Raw genomic sequence first — 20767 nt, 5'->3', positions numbered from 1 at the left:
GATCTTTTAGTTTTTCATTAATTGGCCTTTTGACCAATCAGATCAGCCCCCAGAAAAGATAAAGTGTTATTGGTCAAAATACCAATTTGTGGAAAAAATATCAGAATTGTTCAGCCTGTCTAAACACAGCCTATGTGTGTGTGGCAATCAATATGTGTTTTGCTCTTGCACACGAGCCATTCATAGTATACGATGTCTTGCAGGTTTTTACATGATTTTGCGCATGTGCCAGGTGATAGAAATTTCAACTTCAGTACTGGCGCTCTTAAAGGTCGGGTAAACAATACTTTCCTGTGGATATTTTCTCTCAACTTTCGACCAGCTGAAGGACCAAAACTACAGACAATCGGCAGAGTAAGTTAAAATATAATTGTATGCAACATTCCGGCTTGTAAAGGACAATTTCCAGAATCAAACATTGTCATGTTCCAAACGGTGTATTTAGAAATTCACCATCTGGTCCACAGGCAAGATTACCCGCTATGGCCCCCAATTTAAATTCAGCAGTGGGCAGATTTTTCCTTGGGTGAATGTTCGGGGTCTGGAACATAGTTATACATCATTCGTACACTGCAAATTGACCGCAAGAATACCAAACGGATATAGTTTGGCAAAAACAGAATCATTTCAAACCTTGATTACAATGGGATACGCTCACATATGCCTCTCTATTTATGCGTGGGAATACTTGAGAACAGATTTCCTAACTTAATATCATTTTGAACTGATTACCCGGTGATTTTTACAGTCGTTTATGTCCAACAACGAAAATTATTTAAAATGTATTTGTATTCTTTTTTTGCTCCCTGCCATATGGTTTCTATCAGGAAAATACCGCTTCTCTCCACCAGAGGGGGACTACCATACAGTATAAAAAGAGCACTGTGAAAAGCTTTTGATGTGCTTGAGCATGAGGCACATATATTCTCCCGAGATTTGCACATTTCCAGGATTTTACAGTTACGTAGCTGCTCGTGATTAGTAGCTCAGTAAAAACGAGTACTGGGCTGTGCATTAGTGAAACTGCCGTAGGAATATAGGGCGCCTGCATTTTCTCCATTTATCGGAGGCAAGGACTCTTCTATCGTACGCCACACAATCTATTTCTGGGTCTGTTTGACAGGTTTCGTGACTCGGGGAGCTTCTGACTGCACACCTGATGCATTTCAGGTCAAGGTGAGGATGAAATAAGATGCCAAACAGCTTTCATGCATAAACTTTTGCTGGCTCGCTAGTTTAACGAGAGTAGGCGCTGCGAGGGCATGAAGGTAGGTGATTTGACTCGATAAATCTGTCTTTACTCGGCGCGCCCGTGGCAGTGATTTCTCGATCTTTTTGCCAACTACATGGCTAATTCTGTCAATGACATTAATATTCAGTCATTGCAATCAACGTGACTGTAAATACAGTTTGGTCTAGTGGCTGATAGCGAAGAGGCATTTCCCGTTAGTATTATGCCAGGAGTCAGTGGCTATCCATGGCTCATTAGAAATCACCAAGGTGTATTTAGTGGAGGACACCTTTCATCAACCACTCCTTACCTTCGTTTCCCAGGCAACAGAAAGGGGTGCAGCTGGATCCATCTCCAGAGAGAAGTGACACTAGTGCAGTGAAATATAGGATCTTTTATTGTTTATAAAGAATGAATCCTGCAATGATAAACATATCACATGATATAGATTTTCTTAACATGATAAAGGTGTAGAGCACGGTTCCCCAACTGACGGGTGGTATTATTTGGCCCCCACGTTTTCAACAACAACCAAAAAAACTTGTTTAGAATTTTTGTTGGACATAAGACTAAAAACACCAGGAAGTCAGCTCCAAGTTATTTTAATTTTGGCAATGTGTTCCCAAGTATTCCCACACATAATAGAGACGTGATTGTATACAAATGTAAGCAAGGCTTGAAATTATATTTTTGCCCAATATTATACCATTTTGCTTCTTGTGGTCAATTTGCAGTCTACAAGTTTATTCCGCTCAAGAAAAAATCGTCCTGTTGCTGAATCTAGTTGATGATCATAGGTGTATAGATATAAATTACTTGCATTGTCTTTTAAAAATGTTTTTGTTCACAAGCATGAAAGACATATCACAGATAAATGTTCCTCAGGCAGGCAATCAACTATTCCAAATTGTAGCCTAAGTGGATGTTTAGCAGCATATTTGGGCTTTAAAACAGAGGCGGTATTAATTTCCAAGGCAACTTTTGCCTCCTTTAGCCATCCAGAATGAGATACCAAAGCCCCTTGTGTGGTCTCCTTGTGGTTTGTTTTAATGTGGTCATTGAGAGCTTTGGCTTTTGTGTGTGGAAAAAGTGAGACACTCGAGGCCAGTGAGGTATAAACTGTCCTTGGAGGAATGGATCCATTGTATGATTTGTGGGTCTGCAGCTGTGCCAAGATTTAAATATTTTTTTTCTTCAAATTTTATAACTCAACCAGGGCACAGATGCTAGGTGACTTAGAGCATGTTTCGTCTACACGTGGTAAGCATTTACAATTTAGTCATTCAGCAGACGCTCTTATCCAGAGCGACTTACAGGAGAAATTAGGGTTAAGTACCTTGCTCAAGGGTACATCGACAGATTTTTCACCTAGTCGGTTGGGGATTTGAACCAGCTACTTTTCGGTTACTGGCTCAACGCGCTTAATAACCACTTGGCTACCTGCCGCCCATGACAAGCAACTGAACACGCCGAACATTAGCCATGCCAGAAAACACTGCTTTCAATGATTCTACACATTGCTTACCTGCTTGCAGAGCACATACACGGGAAGCATGAGGTTTAAAATGATCAGGACCCTCTTGAAGAAGAGCTAACATTTAATTACTATCCAAAATCAAGGTAGCCTCCTATACCATCACAGTTCAAGGACAGATCAGCAGAAAACCATTTCATATATGATGGGCCATTGCTATTTGGGACCCTTGGGACATCCCTACACTAACTATAATTACAACCTTTATCTAACCCTTACATTTTTTAGAAAATTTCAGCAGGGTAGGGATGTCCCAGGGATCCATATAGCACGTACCTTACAGTGGCAAGACAAAGTATGTGAACCCTTTTGGAATTACCTGGATTTCTGCATGAATTGGTCATAAAATTTGATCTAATCTTCATCTAAGTCACAACAATAGGTAAACGCAGTGTGCTAAAACTAATGAAACACACATTATTCTATCTTTTTTGTCTATTGAATACAACATTTAAACATTCAGTGTAGGTTGGGAAAAGTATGTAAACCCCTAGGCTAATGACTTCTCCAAAAGCTAATTGGAGTCAGCTAACCTGGAGTCCAATCAATGACACGAGATAGATGTTGGTTAGAGCTACGTTGCCCTAAAACCCCAAATTTGAGTTTGCCATTCACAAGAAGCATTGCCTGATGTGAACCATGCCTCGAACAAAATAGATCTCAGACCTAAGCTTAAGAATTGTTGACATGCATAAAGCTGAAAAGGGTTAAACGTATCTCTAGAAGTCAGTCCATGGTAAGACAAATGGAGAAGTTTCAGCACTGTTGCTACTCTCCCTAGCAGTGGCCGTCCTGCAAAGATGACTGCAAGAGCACCCCGCATAGTGCTCAATGAGGTTAAAAGAATCCTAGAGTGTCAGCTAAAGACTTACAGAAATCTCTGGAAGATGTTAACATCTCTGTTGACGAGTCTACAATACGTAAAACACTAAACAAGAATGGTGCTTATGGGAGAACACCATGGAAGAAGCCACTGCTGTCCAAAAAAAAACATTGCTGCATGTCTGAAGTTCGCAAAAGAGCACCTGGATGTATTCTGTGGACAGATTAATCTAAAGTTGAGTTGTTTGGAAGGAACACGCAACACTGTGGAGGGAAAAAAAGGCCCAGCACACCAACATCAACCTCATCCCAACTGTAAAGTATGGTGGAGGGAGCATCATGGTTTGGGGCGGCCCTAGGGCCTGGACAGCTTGCTATCGTCGACAGAAAAATGAATTCCCAAGTTTATCAAGACATTTTGCAGGAGAATGTAAGAGGCTCTCTTACATTTTGCAGGAGAATGTAAGAGGCTCGGGTGGAATGTTTATGCATGCCCAGGATATAGGCCTACTTGTTTTCTTCTAACTGAAGATAATGTAAACTGAGTGTCTGCCTATAGCCTAGAATCTAGATAATGTAAACATTGTATTTCAAAAGGCTGTAGGGTAAAACAATGAAGACAGATGGTGTTGGTTTTGCCAGTAAGACCAACCACTGTCGCCAAACAGATAATGATTAGCCTATATTCTGTGAGCATTTAATTTCTTCTCAATCAAAACTTTGATCGTGTAGCTAGTTAGGCCTAGATTTCCAGCGTGCATGAGTCTCCACCATCACATGATTGCTGAGGATATGAATGAGCACTCAGGACAGAAGCTGCAACAATAACTTGCCTCTTAAGCTTTAATTAAATTAGAGATTCAGCCCTGCTGTCTTGTCTTCACATCCCTGATTATTTTCTCTCTCTCCCGTTAGGATTAATTAAACTTGGACAGGCCCCGGTGCCCCTGGGCTCTTGGATGCAGATTGACTTGCACCTTCAAAGTTTGAAATAGTATAGGCTTAACTAGTATAGCAGTTCATTCTGCGGCTTCATGTTGTTGGCCTTGAGCAGACTCTTTCTGAAGTTCCTGCCCGTCTTCTTGGGCTGCTGCTTCTGCACAGTCTTAATTAACTTAAGGCTCCAGCAGGGGAAAGGTTGTGATTGGATCTACAATGTCTAATTAGCTATTACCAAATAAACATGCAGAACAGAGAACATGTATTCTATTCTACAAGGTCTGGTGCTATTTTGGACAATAGGGCTGTTGGCCTGCTCTTGTATTTCATCTGGATGGAATAATACCATGCCATATATTACAAAATTTGGTGTCAATTTCCAGGCTGGTCTCATGGACTAGACATAACATAGTAAACAAAAAATCTGGGACACTCATTAATGTGTTACATTTGGTATGGTTACATAAGACAGAAGGTTAATTAAGGCAAAAACGTCAACGTCTAGCAACCCAAAGGTTGCTTGTTCGAATCTCATTCCAGACAACTTTAGCATTTTGGCTAGTTAGAAACTTTGATACTACTTTTTAGGTACTTTGCAACTACTTAGCATGTTAGTTAACTCTAACATTAACCCCTAATCCGAATGCCTAGCTAACGTTAGCCACCTAGCTAACGTTAGCCACCTAGCTAACGTTAGCCACAACAAATTGGAATTTGTAACCTATATGTATTGCAAATTTGTAACATATTGTATGAATTGCCATTTGTACGATATCATACAAATGGTATTCTGTAACCTATCATAAGAAATGGATGATGGACATCCACAAATTTAATACATAACACATCATACTAATTTGAGTGTCCCAGATTTTCATTTACTATGTTACGTCTACCCCTGAGTCTAGATGGCAGCAATTCATTGTGTTCTTAGGAAATAGTAATAGAATATGCAAATTGGGGAAATTTCAAAGTGTCCTCTGATTTTGCCCTCTGGCCGGTTTCAAATTGAGTTGACTTCCATGTGGCAGAACAATGACACAATGCCAATATGAATGGTCTCACATAGGGCTGTCCCCGACCTAAAGAAAATCTTGGTCAACCGAAAATCATCTGTTCTTTTATGTGTATTTTTCCGTGTATGTATATGACACACCCTATGTGCTTTAATGAAATCAACTATAAGCATTGAGCTTGTATGATGCTTTAAGCTTACGGTTTGATGAAATAAGATCAATGCCTCAAGAGGGCGTCAGAGATCTAGATGACCAGAAGGAAAAAAAAAACTTTACCTGACCCAACTATTCTCCTCCTGCTGGCTTTTGCAGATTCTGCCATTACTCTCCTGAAGTTGCCGGTAAAGGAGTCGGCAACCTTTCTCATGTTGAATACCAATTTATATTACCATTTCTATTTATATTACCATTTCTACTGATCTATGTGCCAGTTATGGTTTTCATTTGCACATTTTACATTTTCGTGAAACAGTTTAATTTGGTTAATTAAAATGCTATCTAAATGAAAATGATACAAACCTAAAGTAACTTCTATTGCCAATGACAACTATAMGTAAAAATAGCCTAAATAAAAACATTGCAGCTTGCATGTATAAAATATCCTGATAAAAAAAAAWAAAAAAWWAATAATCTTGATCCCATTGAGGGAGAGTTGTTGTCCTTGCACCACACGGTCAGGTATCTGAACTCTGTATAGGCTGTCTCATCGTTGTCGGTGATCAGACCTACCACTATTGTCATCAGCAAACTTAATGATTGTGTTGGAGTTGTGCCTGGCCGTGCAGTCGAGTGGACTGAGGACGCACCCCTGAGGGGTCCCGTGTTGAGGATCAGCATTGCGGATGTGTTGTTACCTACCCTTACCACCTGGGGGTGGCCCGTCAGGAAGGCCCGGATCCAGTTGCAGAGGGAGGTGTTTAGTTCCAGGGTCCTCAGCTTAGTGATGATCTTTGAGTCCACTTGAACGCTGAGCTGTAGTCAATGAACAGCATTCTGAACACATAGGTGTTCCTTTTGTCCAATGTGAAAGGGCAGTGTGGAGTGCAATAGAGATTGCATCATCTGTTGGTGCGTAATTCAAATTGGAGTGGGTCTAGGGTTTCTGGGATAATGGTGTTGTGCGCCATGACCAGCCTTTCAAAGAATTCTATGGCTACAGACATGAGTGCTACGGGTCGGTACTCATTTAGGCATGTTACCTTAGTGTTCTTGGGCACACTGCTTGAAACATGTTGGTATTAGACAGGGAGAGGTTGAAAATGTCAGTGAAGACACTTGCCAGTTGGTCAGTGCATGCTCGGAGTACACGTCCTGGTAATCCGTCTGGCCCTGCGGCCTTGTGAATGTTGACCTGTTTTAAAGGTCTTACTCACATCGGCTGCGGAGAGCGTGATCACAGTCGTCCGGAACAGCTGATGCTATCATGCATGTTTCAGTGTTACTTGCCTTGAAGCAAGCATAGAAGTTATTTAGCTTGTCTGGTAGGCTCGTGTCCCTGGGCAGCTCAGCTGTGCTTCCCTTTTGTAGTCTGTAATAGTTTGCAGGCCATGCCACATCGGACGAGCTTCGGAGCCGGTGAAGTATAATTCAATCTTAGTAATGTATTGACGCTTTGCCTGTTTGATGGTTCGTCAGACGGCATAGCGGGATTTCTTATAAGCTTCCGGGTTGAGTTCTTCTCCTTGAAAGCGGCAGCTCTACCCTTTAGCTCAGTGCGAATGTTGCCTGTAATCCATGACTTCTAGTCGGGGTATGTACGTACAGTCACTGTGCGGACGACGTCCTCGATGCACTTATTGATGAAGCCAATGACTGATGTGGTGTACTCCTCAATGCCATCGGAAGAATACCGGAACATATTCCAGTCTGTGCTAGCAAAACAGTCCTGTAGTTTAGCATCTGCTTCATCTGACCACTTTTTTTTTTTATAGACAGTCACTGGTGCTTCCTGCTTAAATTTGAGCTTGTAAGCAGGAATCGGGAGGAAAGCATTATGGTCAGATTTGCCAAATGGAGGGCGATGGAGAGCTTTGTACGTGTCTCTGTGTGTGGAGTAAAGGTGGTCGAGTTAAAACATTTATTTTATTTTTTTATTGAAAAAATAAGATTTTAACATGCTGGTAGAAATTTGGTAAAACTGATTTTAGTTTCCCTGTATTAAAGTCCCTGGCCACTAGGAGCGCCACCTCTGGATGAGCGTTTTTCTGTTTGCGTATTGCAGTATACAGCTCATTGAGTGCGGTTTTAGTGCCAGCATCGGTCTGTGGTGGTATGTAGACTGCTCTGAAATATACAGATAAACTCTCTAGGTAGATAGTGTGGTCTACAGCTTATCATGAGATACTCTACCTCAGGCGAGCAAATCCTTGAGACTTCCTTAGATATCATTGACCATCATGCACCAGCTGTTGTTTACATAAATGCATAGGCCCCCGCCCCGTTTCTTACCAGAGGCTGCTGTTCTATCCTGCCGATACAGTGTATAACCCGCCAGCTTTATGTTCTTAATGTTGTCGTTCAGCCACGACTCTGTGAAACATAAGATATTACAGTTTTTAAATGTCCCGTTGGTAGGATAAACGTGCTTTCAGTTCGTCCCATTTATTTTCCACCGATTGAACGTTAGCTAGCAGGACGGAAGGTATGGGCACTCTGATCTCTTTCCGCGAAATCGCGTTTCCTTCTCCAGCGAATAACGGGGATCAGGGCCTGGTCGGGTGTCTGTATTATATCCCTCCCGTCCGACTCATTGAAGAACTCTTTGTCCAGTTTGAGGTGAGCAATCACAGTTCTTATGTCCAGAAGCTCTTTTCGGTCATAAGAGACGGTAGCTGCAACATTATGTACAAAACAAGTTACGAAAAACGCGAGAAAACAAAATGGTAGGTTAAGAGCCGATAAGACTGGAGCCTTCCCATCCGGCGCCATCAGATATTATAGAATATTAGCTCAAAAGTAAATATAAACTGTACCAACACCCAAAATGAGGACCGGAACCTATTTTAGTCCAAGTCAAGCACTGATAAGAAGTAATCAGGTAGGCCTATTTTATGACATTTCCTCTGGATTAAAGCATGACATTTTTTCCCTTACACGCTGAGTGGTTATCGAAAGGGAGAGTGCTGGAACAATTTCTCAAATACATTGAGGAACTATTGTAATTCTCAATGGATGTGAAACTAGGTTTCATTTGCTTGCTGTTTTGAAGTGAAAACATTACTTTGAGAAGTGCCACAGGTCATTAGTGATGATGCATTAAACCAATCAGAAATACCATCAGATGGGCCTCCCGAGTGGCGCAAGGCACTGCAGCGCCGTGCTAGCTGTGCCACTAGAGATCCTGGTTCGAGTCCAATTAATTAGGGCCGATTTTCAAGTTTATAACAATTGGTCATCTTGCCTTTATAAAAATCAATCAATCTTAGCATAATTACTAGTTAACTGCACATGGTTGATGATATTACTAGTTTAACTAGTTTGTCCTGCGTTGCATATAATCTATGCGGTGCCTGTTAATTTATCATCGAATCACAGCCTACTTCACCAAACGGGTGATTTTAACAAAAGCGCATTTGTGAAAAAAGCACAATCGTAGCACCAATGTACCTAACCATAAACATCAATGCCTTTCTTAAAATAAATACACAAGTATATATTTTTAAACTTGCATATTTAGTTAAAAGAAATTCATGTTAGCAGGCAATATTAACTAGGGAAATTGTGTCACTTTCAGTGTAAACAGAGTCAGTGTATATGGAGCAGTTTGGGCCGTCTGGCTCATTGCGAACTGTGAAGACAATTTCTTCTTAACAAAGACCGTAATTAATTTGCCCAAATTTTACATAATTATGACATTGAAGCTTGTGCAATATTTAGACTTAGGGTTGCCACCCGTTCGATTAAAATACGGAACGGTTCCGTATTTCACTAAAATAATAAACGTTTTGTTTTTCGAAATGATAGTTTCCGGATTTGACCATATTAATGACCGAAGGCTCGTATTTCTGTGTGTTTATTATAATTAAGTCTATGATTTGATAGCGCAGTCTGACTGAGCGGTGGTAAGCATTCATTCAAACAGCACTTTCCTGCGTTTGCCAGCAGCTCTTCGCAATGCTTGAAGCACAGSGRTGTTTATGACTTCAAGCCTATCAACTCCCGAGATTAGGCTGGCAATACTATAGTGCCTATAAAAACATCCAATAGTCAAAGGTATATGAAATACAAATGGTATAGAGAGAAATAGTCCTATAAGTTCCAATAATAACTACAACCTAAAACTTAACTGGGAATATTGGAGACTGATGCTAAAAGGAACCACCAGCTTTCATATGTTCTGAGCAAGGAACTTAAACGTTAGCTTWTTTYCATGGCACATATTGCACTTTTACTTTCTTCTCCAACACTGTTTTGCATTATTTAAACCAAATTGAACGTTTATTTATTTGAGACTAAATTGATTTTATTTKTGTATTAAGTTAAGTGTTCATTCTGTATTGTTGTAATTGTCATTATTGTACATATATTAATCGGTATCAACTTTTTRGGTCCTTCAATAATCGGTATCAGCGTTAAAATTATAATCGATCGACCTCTACTCTCCACATATTGTATTAATGGGGACCAGGTTAAATCGAACTTTTGTCGGGACCCATGCACAGTGTACCTAACCTTGGGGCTAACAGTTGTATTACACATTTGAGAATGCCTCAAAAATGGGGTCCCAGAGGCCACTCAAAGATTGGCATGGCGAAAACATGTGTACCACAGTCGCTGGACTCTCAAAGATGATGGCATCTCAAACACTTTGGCAAAAATATACCCAAATGTTGACTATCTGTCATTTGAGTAATGGAGACGGTGCAAAACCTTAAACTGGCACTTAGTAGGCTTGAATGGAAATGAAGGGAAACAATTTTTGTCAAAGCTGTGAGTTTCCAGGTATCTAAAAAAAAAAAAAGTGCTTATTGGAAATATTATGGTCAACCCTCCGTATCGAATGAGTTATCAACGAATAGGACACAAAAAAACACCAGACCGTTCCTATGCCAGAACTGGAATGCCATGTCAATCTGTAACGCTGAGAAGAGATGATTAGATGTTAATGAAGAGATGATTAGATGTTAATGGAGAGAAGCCGCTTGCTTGTTTAAGGCTAAAGTGACTTCGGAATAGGGAGTTCTTAACAYTGGGGTTCAAAACATGGGTTCCAAGGTTCATGGGCATTGGGGAGCACAGGAGTGAGACCGGAGAAGTTGGAAGGCTMGACTAACTCCGTGATGGCCATCCTTGTTTTCAAATGTAGAAACCCAATAAACACATTTAGATGTATWWKMKSWGKYYSCTWAGSRRMCWSMKMWWATACATTTCTCATTTGTGGATTTGACTTATTCCAAATGAAYTTGGAAATGTAGCTGTCCAGATGTTTGAACATTGACTTTGGCAGAAAAATGGGAATATTTGGTATAAGTACAAAAACCTAAGTAGTATAGTCATCTTAACAGACTTTATGCAACCTGCTAATGAAATAGGAAGAGGTGACCACCTTATGAAATCCTGCTTCGTGCGCTCCAGMAGTGTTTTGAAGTTKTGTTTAAACAGAGCCTTAAATGAGTGTGACCTTTATCCCCAAATAAGTAAAGATCTGATGCRCCACCTTAAATGGGAGATTGGCATACCCAATTCCTTCTGCTAACTGATTAATGGGGAGGAGCACACTTTGTTAGGTTTAACTTATAACCAGAGAATGTCCCAAAACCTTCTAGCATGTCCAAGAGATAGGGTATAGCCTCCACAGGGTTAGAGATGTATAAAAGATTGTCTGCATATAAGGACATCTTGTGAGTTATGTTGCCCCTTAATATTCCCTTAATCCTCTCCTCCGCCAACAGGGRGATAGCAAGTGGCTCAATAGCCATATAAAATAGGAAAGGGGATYKACAYCAACCCTGCCTGGCCCCCCTGTGGAGAGGGAAGTAGCTGGAGGTAACATTGTTGGTGCAAACAGAAGCCACTGGGGACAAGTACAAACTCTTAATCTAGGAAAMGAATGARGGGCCAAACCCAAATCTCTCTAGTATTGTAAATAGATATTCCCACTCAACCCGGTCAAAGGCCTTCTCAGCATCAAGAGACATGACAACCTCTGGCTGTAGAGTTGAGTAGGCAGAATAAAGAACATTAAATAGCCGGCGCATATTATAGAAAGATAAATCCAGTTTGGTCAGAGTTAATTATATTAGGTATCACTGTCTCTAAACAGCACGAGGACCTTAGTGAGAATTTTATAAATCGCAGCACGAAAGGCTTATAGGGRGGTATGAGCCACAGTCTAGGGGATTCTCTAGGGGATTTTTTTTAAAGCAAAACCGAAGTAGTTGCCTGGGTAAGTGTCTGTGGCAGTTTGACTTGAAAGGATTTCATTGTACAATGAGCTGAGGATGGAGGAGAATTTAGAGGAGAATGTTTTATAAAATTAAATAGGGAAGCCATCAGGCCCAGGGGCTTTACCACTCTGCATGGACTGGATTGCCAGAGTAGCTTTGTCGTCACTTYGAGGCATCCATGTTGGTTTGTTCATCTGAATTGAGACAGGGGATGTCCAGATTGTATTGAAATGCATGCATACGAGATGTCAGGAAGTGCCTCTGGTGAGCAAATAGCAGAGTAGGATTGCTTAAATTGATTTCTTTGAGATTGGTAGAAGTTAAATCAGCTGCAACACAGACTTCAGGTATAGTGCTGCTGGCAGCAGATTGATGAAGCTGGTGAGAACTTGGCACCTTTCTCTCCGTGTTCATAGAATTTTTGCCTRGACTTAAACAGAAGCTGCTTCGTTTGTTTGGTGGAAAGATTGTCAAATTTCGATTGGTGTCGCAGTCTCTCTTTGAAGAGTTCAGAAGTCGGAGAAGAGGCARATCTGTTGTCCACATCTAGAATGAGTTGAGATGGCTCCGATAAGCGTTTGGTGCACTGTTTGTTGTCATACGCTGTGTATGAAATAATTTGGCCCCTTAGAATGCGTTTAACGACTCGCACACAGTAGAGACACGTCATGGGTGCAGTTGATCTGTAAAAAGACATCAATGTAAGTTTACGTATTTTATGTATTTTTTTAAAGGCACTACAGGATGGTAGTAGTGGGTCAAGTTGCCACGCTCGTTGTGACAGTACTGTCCGGAAAGCGGATATCTAGCTGGACAGGGCTATGGTCTGAGATAACAATGCTGTGATATTGGCTATTAGTTACAAAAGGAAMAATTATTTTGTCCAGCAGGAAAAAGTTAATCCTAGAATATGAGCGGTGGACTGGAGGGYAAAAAAGGAGTACTGTTTAGCATTGGGATTGCTCCTTCTCCATGGATCAGACAAATTGTAGGATTCTAGAAATGAGTTGATGACTGTGCCTGATTTTGAAATGACATAGTTGGGCTTCGGTCTGGATCTGTCTAGACTTGGATGCAATACACAATTGAAATCTCCGCCCAATATCAAATGATCAGAGTTAAGGTCAGGAAGTGTCATGAGGTCAGAAAAAATTGAGCGTCATCCCAATTAGGACCATGGAGTTTAGCCAGATMAACCTGTCTGCTAAACAATTTCCCCATCACTAATATATCTTCCATTAGTATCTGAAATTACTTTGGAGGAGACAAACTGGGTGCCTTTTCTGATAAGGATGGCTGTTCCTCTGGCCTTGGCARCAAAGTTGGAGTGAAATAGTTGGTCTACCCATCCTCTGTTAAGTTTATCACGGTCGCTGGACAGGAGTTAAACAATGTCCGGACTTAAGATGAGCATACACTCCGCTACGCTTGATCACCTGGTTAATTCCCTTCACGTTCCAGCTGATAAAGCATGTGGAGCCTAGAGTATGTGAATTAGGCATAGTCATAGTAATCAGAAATGTATGATCACATGGCCAGTGTGCTGAAAGGTCAGAGTAAGAAAAAAAAAGAAAAAAATACCTATAAAACCTTAGACCCCTATGCTGGCCTTCCCCCCAGCTAGTTGGTAAAAACTAATTGTGCCATGTACTGTAAATAAAATACTATTCAAACGATATTGTCCTTGTGAGAACATGTCACCCTATACATACCCTAATTGTTCATAATGTTGAATAATTGTCTTTTTTTAGCAGCAGGGTGGAGGCACGTTTCTAATCAAGAWATGAATTCACTAGTTGGTCCTTAGTCGCGTTAGCACGGCTAGTGCAGGGTCATAGTATGAGCCCACAATGGCTAGTTAGTATTATGTCGCCTATTCTAGGCCTAGAATTTCCTGTAGCAGTTTAACTATGGACAGGGTAGGCCACATTCCGCCTATGGTCTCGAGTCCCTATCTCACACCGAAAAATGCGACCGTTCCCCCGGAGTTGTCTGTTCTCGAAGTCCTCAACCTTGGAAGTGAGTTTGACGACATCTGATAGCCGGGTGACTTCCTCTTCCAGTGTCACCACTTTGTCGGAGTAAATATTTGCGCCAACTTCCAGGCTATTCAGACGGGTGTCATGTCTCGCCAAGTCTTCGTTTACGGAGTTGACCTTTATGTTGACCTCGGTGGAGAGAATAGCTACTTGTGCCAAACATTTCTGGGAAAAAAAGCCAGATTTGTAAATTGGTTTGGATTCCAAATTTAAATGTTACAAAATGAACACGGTGGGGGAGGTGTTGGTCAAATATTAATAGTAAATTGTTCGCRCTGGATCGGAGCACCGAGAAAACGCATGTTCACATGTTGCTGCTCACCAGCGCCCCCATAGGCCTATTTCTATGTGTGTGTCCTTAACATTGACAGGAGCACTCCAAACAAAAGACAATGACTGAATTGACAAAACTTGTAAATTGAATGAAATAAACCAATACTTGTTTCTCAGAAGTGTTGCGTAGGTTGTGCACTCTGCAAACAATGGGAAGACCCGTGTGGCTCAGTTGGTAGAGCATGGCGCTTGCAACGCCAGGGTTGTGGGTTCATTCCCCACGGGGGGACCAGGATGAATATGTATGAACTTTCCAATTTGTAAGTCGCTCTGGATAAGAGCGTCTGCTAAATGACTTAAATGTAAATGTAAGACTGGAATAATAATATTGAATGCATGAAAATAAATGACCATAACCAAAGTAAAACATTGTACATTAGAAATGATAGGAATTAACAGTAAATGTACTACTGGTGATATACAGTTGAAGTCAGAAGTTTACATACATCTTAGCCAYGTACATTTCAACTGGGGAAGGGCTTGTTTTTATTTTCACACTTCCTGACATTTAATCCCAGTAAAAATTCCTTGTCTTAGGTCAGTTAGGATCACCACTTTATTTTAAGAATTTGAAATGTCAGAATAATAGTAGAGAAAATTATTTATTTCAGCTTTTATTTCTTTCATCACATTCCCAGTGGGTCAGAAGTTTACATGCACTCAATTAGTATTTGGTAGCATTGCCTTTAAATTGTTAACTTGGGTCAAACGTTTCGGGTAGCCTTCCACAAGCTTCCCACAATAAATTGGGTGAATTTTGGCCCATTCCTCCTGACAGAGCTGGTGTAATGGAGTCAGGTTTGTAGGCCTCCTTGCTCGCACATGCTTTTTCAGTTCTGCCCACAAATTTTCTATAGGATTGAGGTCAGGACTCTGTCATGGCCACTCCAATACKTTGACTTTGTTGTCCTTAAGCCATTTTGCCACAACTTTGGAAGTATGCTTGGTGTCATTGTCCATTTGGAAGACCCAGTTATGACCAAGCTTTAACTTCCTGACTGATGTCTTGATGTTGCTTCAATATATCCACATAATTTTCCTACCTCATGATGCCATCTATTTTGCTAGTGCACCAGTCTGACCTGCAGCAAAGCACCCCCAAAACATGATGCTGCCACCCCCGTGCTTCACGGTTGGAATGGTGTTCTTCGGCTTGCAAGCCTCCCCCTTTTTATTCCAAACATAACAATGGTCATTATGGCCAAACAGTTCTATTTTTGTTTCATCAGACTAGAGAATGTTTTAAAAAAAGTACGATCTTTGTCCCCATGTGCAGTTGCAAACCGTAGTCTGGCTTTTTAATGGCAGTTTTGGAGCAGTGGCTTCTTCCTCGCTGAGTGGCCTTTCAGGTTATGTCGATTATAGTACTCGTTTTACTGTGGATATAGATACTTTTGTACCTGTTTCCTCCAGCATCTTCACAAGGTCCTTTGCTGTTGTTCTGGGATTGATTTGAACTTCTCACCAAAGTACGTTCATCTCTAGGAGACCGAACGCTTCTCCTTCCTGAGCAGTATGACGGCTGCGTGGTCCCATGGTGTTTATACTTGCATACTATTGTTTGTACAGATGAACGTGGTACCTTCAGGCATTTGGAAATTGCTCCCAAGGATGAACCAGACTTGTGGAGGTCTACAATTTGATTTCTTTTGATTTTCCTATGATGTCAAGCAAAGAGGCACTGAGTTTGAAGGTAGGCCTTGAAATACATCCACAGGTATACCCCCAATTGACTCAAATTATGTCAATTAGCCTATCAGAAGCTTCTAAAACCATTACATTTTTTGGTATTTTCCAAGCTGTTTAAAGGCACAGTCAACTTAGTGTATGTAAACATCTGACCCACTGGAATTGTGATAGTGAAATAATCTGTCTGTAAACAGTTGTTGGAAAAATGAATTGTGTCATGCACAAAGTAAATGTCCTAACTGACTTTTCAAAACTATAGTTTGTTAACAAGATGTGTGGAGTGGTTGAAAAATGAGTTTTAATGACGCCAACTTAAGTGAATGTAAACTTCTGACTTTAACTGTACTGTGCCTTTGGAAAGTATTCAGACCCCTTGATGACTTTTTCCATATTTTGTTAGGTTAGCCTTATTCTAAAATGTATTGTTTTCCCCCCCTCTTCAATCTACACACAATACCCCATAATGACAAAGCAAAAATAGTTTTTTTGAAACGTTTGCTAAAAATGATATCACATTTACATAAGTAAAAATTTACTCAGTAATTGTTGAAGCACCTTTGGCGGTGATTACAGCCTCAAGTCTTCTTGGGTATGATGCTATAAGCTTGGCACACCTGTATTTGTAGTTTCTCCCATTCTTCTCTGCAGATCCTCAGGCTCTGTCAGGTTGGATGGGGAGCATTGCTGCACAGCCACTTTTAACTCTCTCCAGAGATGCTTGATCGGGTTCAATTCCGGGCTCGGCTGGGCCACTCAAGGACATTCAGYGACTTGTCCAGAAGCCACACCTGTGTCTTGGCTGTGTGCTTAGGGTCGTTGTCCTGTTGGATGGTGAACCTTCGCCCCAGTTTGAGGTCCTGAGAACGTTGGAGCAGGTTTTCATCAAGGATCTGTTTTATTTTTTATTAACTAGTCAGGTCGGTTAAGAACAAATTCTTATTTTACAATGACAGCCAAACCCTCCCCTAACCCGGACGACGCTGGGCCAGTTGTGCGCCACCCTATAGGACTCCCGATCACGGCCGGTTGTGATACAGCCCAGGATCGAACCAGGGTCTATAGTGACACCTCTAGCACTGAGATACAGTGCCATAGACCACTGCGCCACTCGGGAGCCCCCTTTACTTTGCTCCGTTCATCTTTGCCTCGATCTGGACTAGTCTCCCAGTCTTTGCCGCTGAAAAACATCCCCACAGCATGATGCTGTCACCACCATGCTTCACCGTAGGGATGGTGCCAGGTTTCCTCCAGACGTGATACTTGGCATTCAGGCCAAAGAGTTTAATCTTGGACCAGAGAATCTTGATTCTCAAGGTCTTGAGTCTTTAGGTGCCTTTGTCAAACTCTCATGTGCCTTTTACTGAGGGCTATCGTGCCTTTTACTGAGTGGCTTCTGTCTGTTCACTCTACCATAAATGCCTGATTGGTGGAGTGCTGCAGAGATGGTTGTCCTTCTGGAAGGTTRTCCCATCTTCACAGAGGAACTCTAGAGCTCTGTCAGTGACCATCGGATTCTTGGTCACCTCCCTGATCAAGGCCCTTCTCCCCCTATTGCTCATTTTGGTCGGGCAGCCAGCACTAGGAAGAGTCTTGGTTGTTCCAAACTTCTTCCATTTAAGAATGATGGCGCCCACTGTGTTGTTGGCCCTTCAATGCTGCAGACATTTTTTGGTACCCTTCCCCAGATCTGTGCCTCGACACAATCCTATCTGGGCGCTCTACGGACAATTCCTTTGACCTCGTGGCTTGGTTTTTGCTCTGACATGCACTGTCAACTGTGGGACCTTTTTATATAGACAGGTGTGTGCCTTTCCAAATCATGTCCAATCAATTGAATTTACCACAGGTGGACTCTAATCAAGATATATAAACATCTCAAGGATGATCAATGGAAACAGGATGCACCTGAGCTCAATTTCCAGTCTCATAGCAAAGTGTCAGAATACTTTAGTAAATAAGGTATTTCTGTATTTATTTTTAATAATTTTGCAACAATTTCTAAAATCTGTTTTTGCTTTGTTATTATGGGGTATTGTGTGTAAATTGAGGGTTTTTGTTTATTTTATTCATTTTAGAATAAGGCTGTAATGTAACAAAATGTGTAAAAAGTCAAGGGGTTRGAATACTTTCCGACYGCACTGTATGTAATGGGGAATTGATATACGCAAACAACTCACAATGAAGCTATGAAACAATGAATGTGCACATTGGTGGGAGAGAGCACATTCTGGAGAGAAGTGCATGYTCAATARGACTTTTATGGTYATATGGTCTCAGCAGAAGTCAGGGCATTCATACTTCTTGTGGAGCAGTGCAGAGTTGTCAAGGAAGTGAGTTTGTGTTTATACAGGATGTACCYCTCCCACCTACCGTCAACCAATCATGTCAATGCYGAGCTATACAYAACTCTGCATTGTTAKAAKATTTGGGAYGCACATGGRGATGCGSTATGGAGCTCAATTTTGCCTCTGCATYCCACTAGAGGCTCCGCAATTGCGTCAAACCCTCCAAATGGAGCCTCCGATCTCATTTTCAGATCAAGCATAAATTGGCTTTTAGTTCTAGGCCTCCACAATGGATTAGTTCACTGAGGTGTGTGTGTGCTCGCGCATACATACAGTACCAGTTAAAAGTTAAGGGTTTTTCTTTATTTTTACTATATTTTCTACATTGTAGAACATCAAAACTATGAAATAACACATGGAATAATGTTGTAACCAAAAAAGTGTTAAACAAATCTAAATGTATTTGAGATTCTTCAATAGCCACCCTTTGCCTTGACAACTTTGCACACTCTTGGCATTCTCTCAACCAGCTTCATGAGGTAGTCACCTGGAATGCATTTCAATTAACAGGTGTGCCTTATTTAAAGTTAATTTGTGAAATGTCTTTCCTTGATGCATTTGAGCCAATCAGTTGTGTTGTGACAAGGTAGGGTGGGTATACAGAAGATGGCCCTGTTTGGTAAAAGACCAAGTCCATATTATGGCAAGAACAGCTCAAATAAGCAAAGAGAAACAACAGTCCATTACTTTAAGACATGAAGGTCAGTCAATACGGAACATTTCAAGAACAAGAAGTTACTTCAAATGCAGTCCCAAAAACCAAGTGCTAGGATGAAACTGGCTCTCATGAGGACCGCCACAGGAATGGAAGACCCAGGATAAGTTTATTAGAGTTAACTGCACCTCAGATTGCAGCTCAAATAAATGCTTCAGAGTTCAAGTAACTGACACATCTCGGCATCAACTGTTCAGAAGAGACTGCGTGAATCAGACCTTCACGGTCGAATTGCTGCAAAGAAACCACTACTAAAGGACACATAAGAAGAAGAGACTTGCTTGGGCCAAGAAACACGAGCAATGGACATTTGACTGGTGGAAATCTGTCCTATTCGTCTGAAATTTGAGATATTTGGCTCCAACCATTGTCTTTGAGACGCAGAGGAGGCGAACAGATGATCTCTGCATGTGTGGTTCACTCCGTTAATCATGGAGGAGGAGATGTGGGGGTGCTTTGCTGGTGACACTGTATACGATTTATGTAGAATTCAAGGCACACTTAACCAGCATGGTTACGACAGCATTCTGCAGTGATACGCCACCCCATCTGGTTTGGGCTTAGTAGGACTATCATTTGTTTTTCAACAGGAAAATGACCCAACTCACCTCCAGGCTGTGTAAGGGCTATTTGATCAAGAAGGAGATTAATGGAGTGCTGCATAAGATTACCTGGCCTCCACAATCACCCGACCTCAACCCAATTGAGATGGTTTGGGATGAGTTGTGTTTTAGTCGAGCACTAACACAATCTCGGTCAACCAACAGCCTAACTACCAAACATTGGGGTCAGCCCTAAACTCTCACAATGATCCAGAGAATCATTATAACAGGAAACTAAAATTGTCTAGGAGCCAGATCAATGAGAAGGGATCATTATTCTCAAATTGTTGCCTGACAAGTCTGCTGTTGATAATCACTAGAAGGTTATGGTAAGAGAACTTCTCAGCATTACTAAAATGCCAGAGATTGTCATAGAACCCATCTCTTGGATTAATAATTAACTTTTGCTGTGCTACAATGGATCAGATTATTCACAGAAAAATGCTTCGTAACATGGTATATCACCAGCACTGTAACCTCCACTGTTTTACCTTGGAGGTTGTTAAAATGGAAACACAATTAGGCCAGGTAGGCTGTTGTCCTGTGCTTGTTAGGCTCAGGCCTAACCATCATTTATCTATTTTTTTGGGATGGTTAATCCTACTTTGAATGGGTGAATTATACTTACTGRGTCTGTAAACTAGAGTAGAACTAAGGCCTAATGTATTTCTGTGTCAACACTTAAAACCACCATTGGTTATTTTAGGCTTGACAGATGGATAAACACAAGACTTGCATGACAGTGAGGGTTGAGCTTGATGTCCCTGGTTTGGTACAGATGCTCTGTAAATAGAGGTGGTGTCTGTGTCTCTGCCGTCAGTTCCTATTGTGTTCTGGCATTTTTTCACTGTCCTCGGACCTTGTTAGGAAGTCCTCGGTGCCACTGAGACAAAGTAAGGTAATGAATGATGGTAATTGATCCCTGTGTTGTGGTGAGTAAAACTCCTTGACCCATGAGTGTAGTTATCATTACTTGTGGCTGTTCTGTGATTTTTGTTTTTCTCATCGGATAATGCCTARGCTACTAGGAGACTGGCTGAAAGACGATGCCTTTGTTTGGTAGGTAGTCTACTATGCTTTGAATGTAAGGCTGTAGACGGTGAGGTTTTGAMTCGA

The 20767-nt window shown here is 41.3% G+C and overlaps 1 protein-coding gene across 3 annotated transcripts in view; it reads left to right on the top strand.

Annotated features, from left to right (window-relative positions):
- The window catches only part of LOC111977849 (phosphatidylcholine:ceramide cholinephosphotransferase 1), a 50064-nt gene that overhangs the window by 9667 nt on the left and 19630 nt on the right, over positions 1 to 20767 (top strand). The window contains exon 1 of one of the 3 annotated variants that reach the window (XM_024007584.2): positions 126 to 354. The exons of 1 other annotated variant lie outside the window; for it this stretch is intronic. The gene's annotated coding sequence lies outside the window, so the exon portion shown is untranslated. Of the gene's footprint in view, positions 1 to 125; positions 355 to 914; positions 1177 to 20767 lie in introns of those variants that run through there. One more of the 3 variants, XM_024007585.1, reaches the window with a different exon arrangement.

The sequence above is a fragment of the Salvelinus sp. IW2-2015 genome, linkage group LG18, assembly GCF_002910315.2.
Source record: "Salvelinus sp. IW2-2015 linkage group LG18, ASM291031v2, whole genome shotgun sequence".
Lineage (NCBI taxonomy): Eukaryota > Metazoa > Chordata > Actinopteri > Salmoniformes > Salmonidae > Salvelinus > Salvelinus sp. IW2-2015.
Note: the sequence above shows the minus strand (reverse complement) of the source record. Positions and strands in the feature narration are given on the sequence as shown.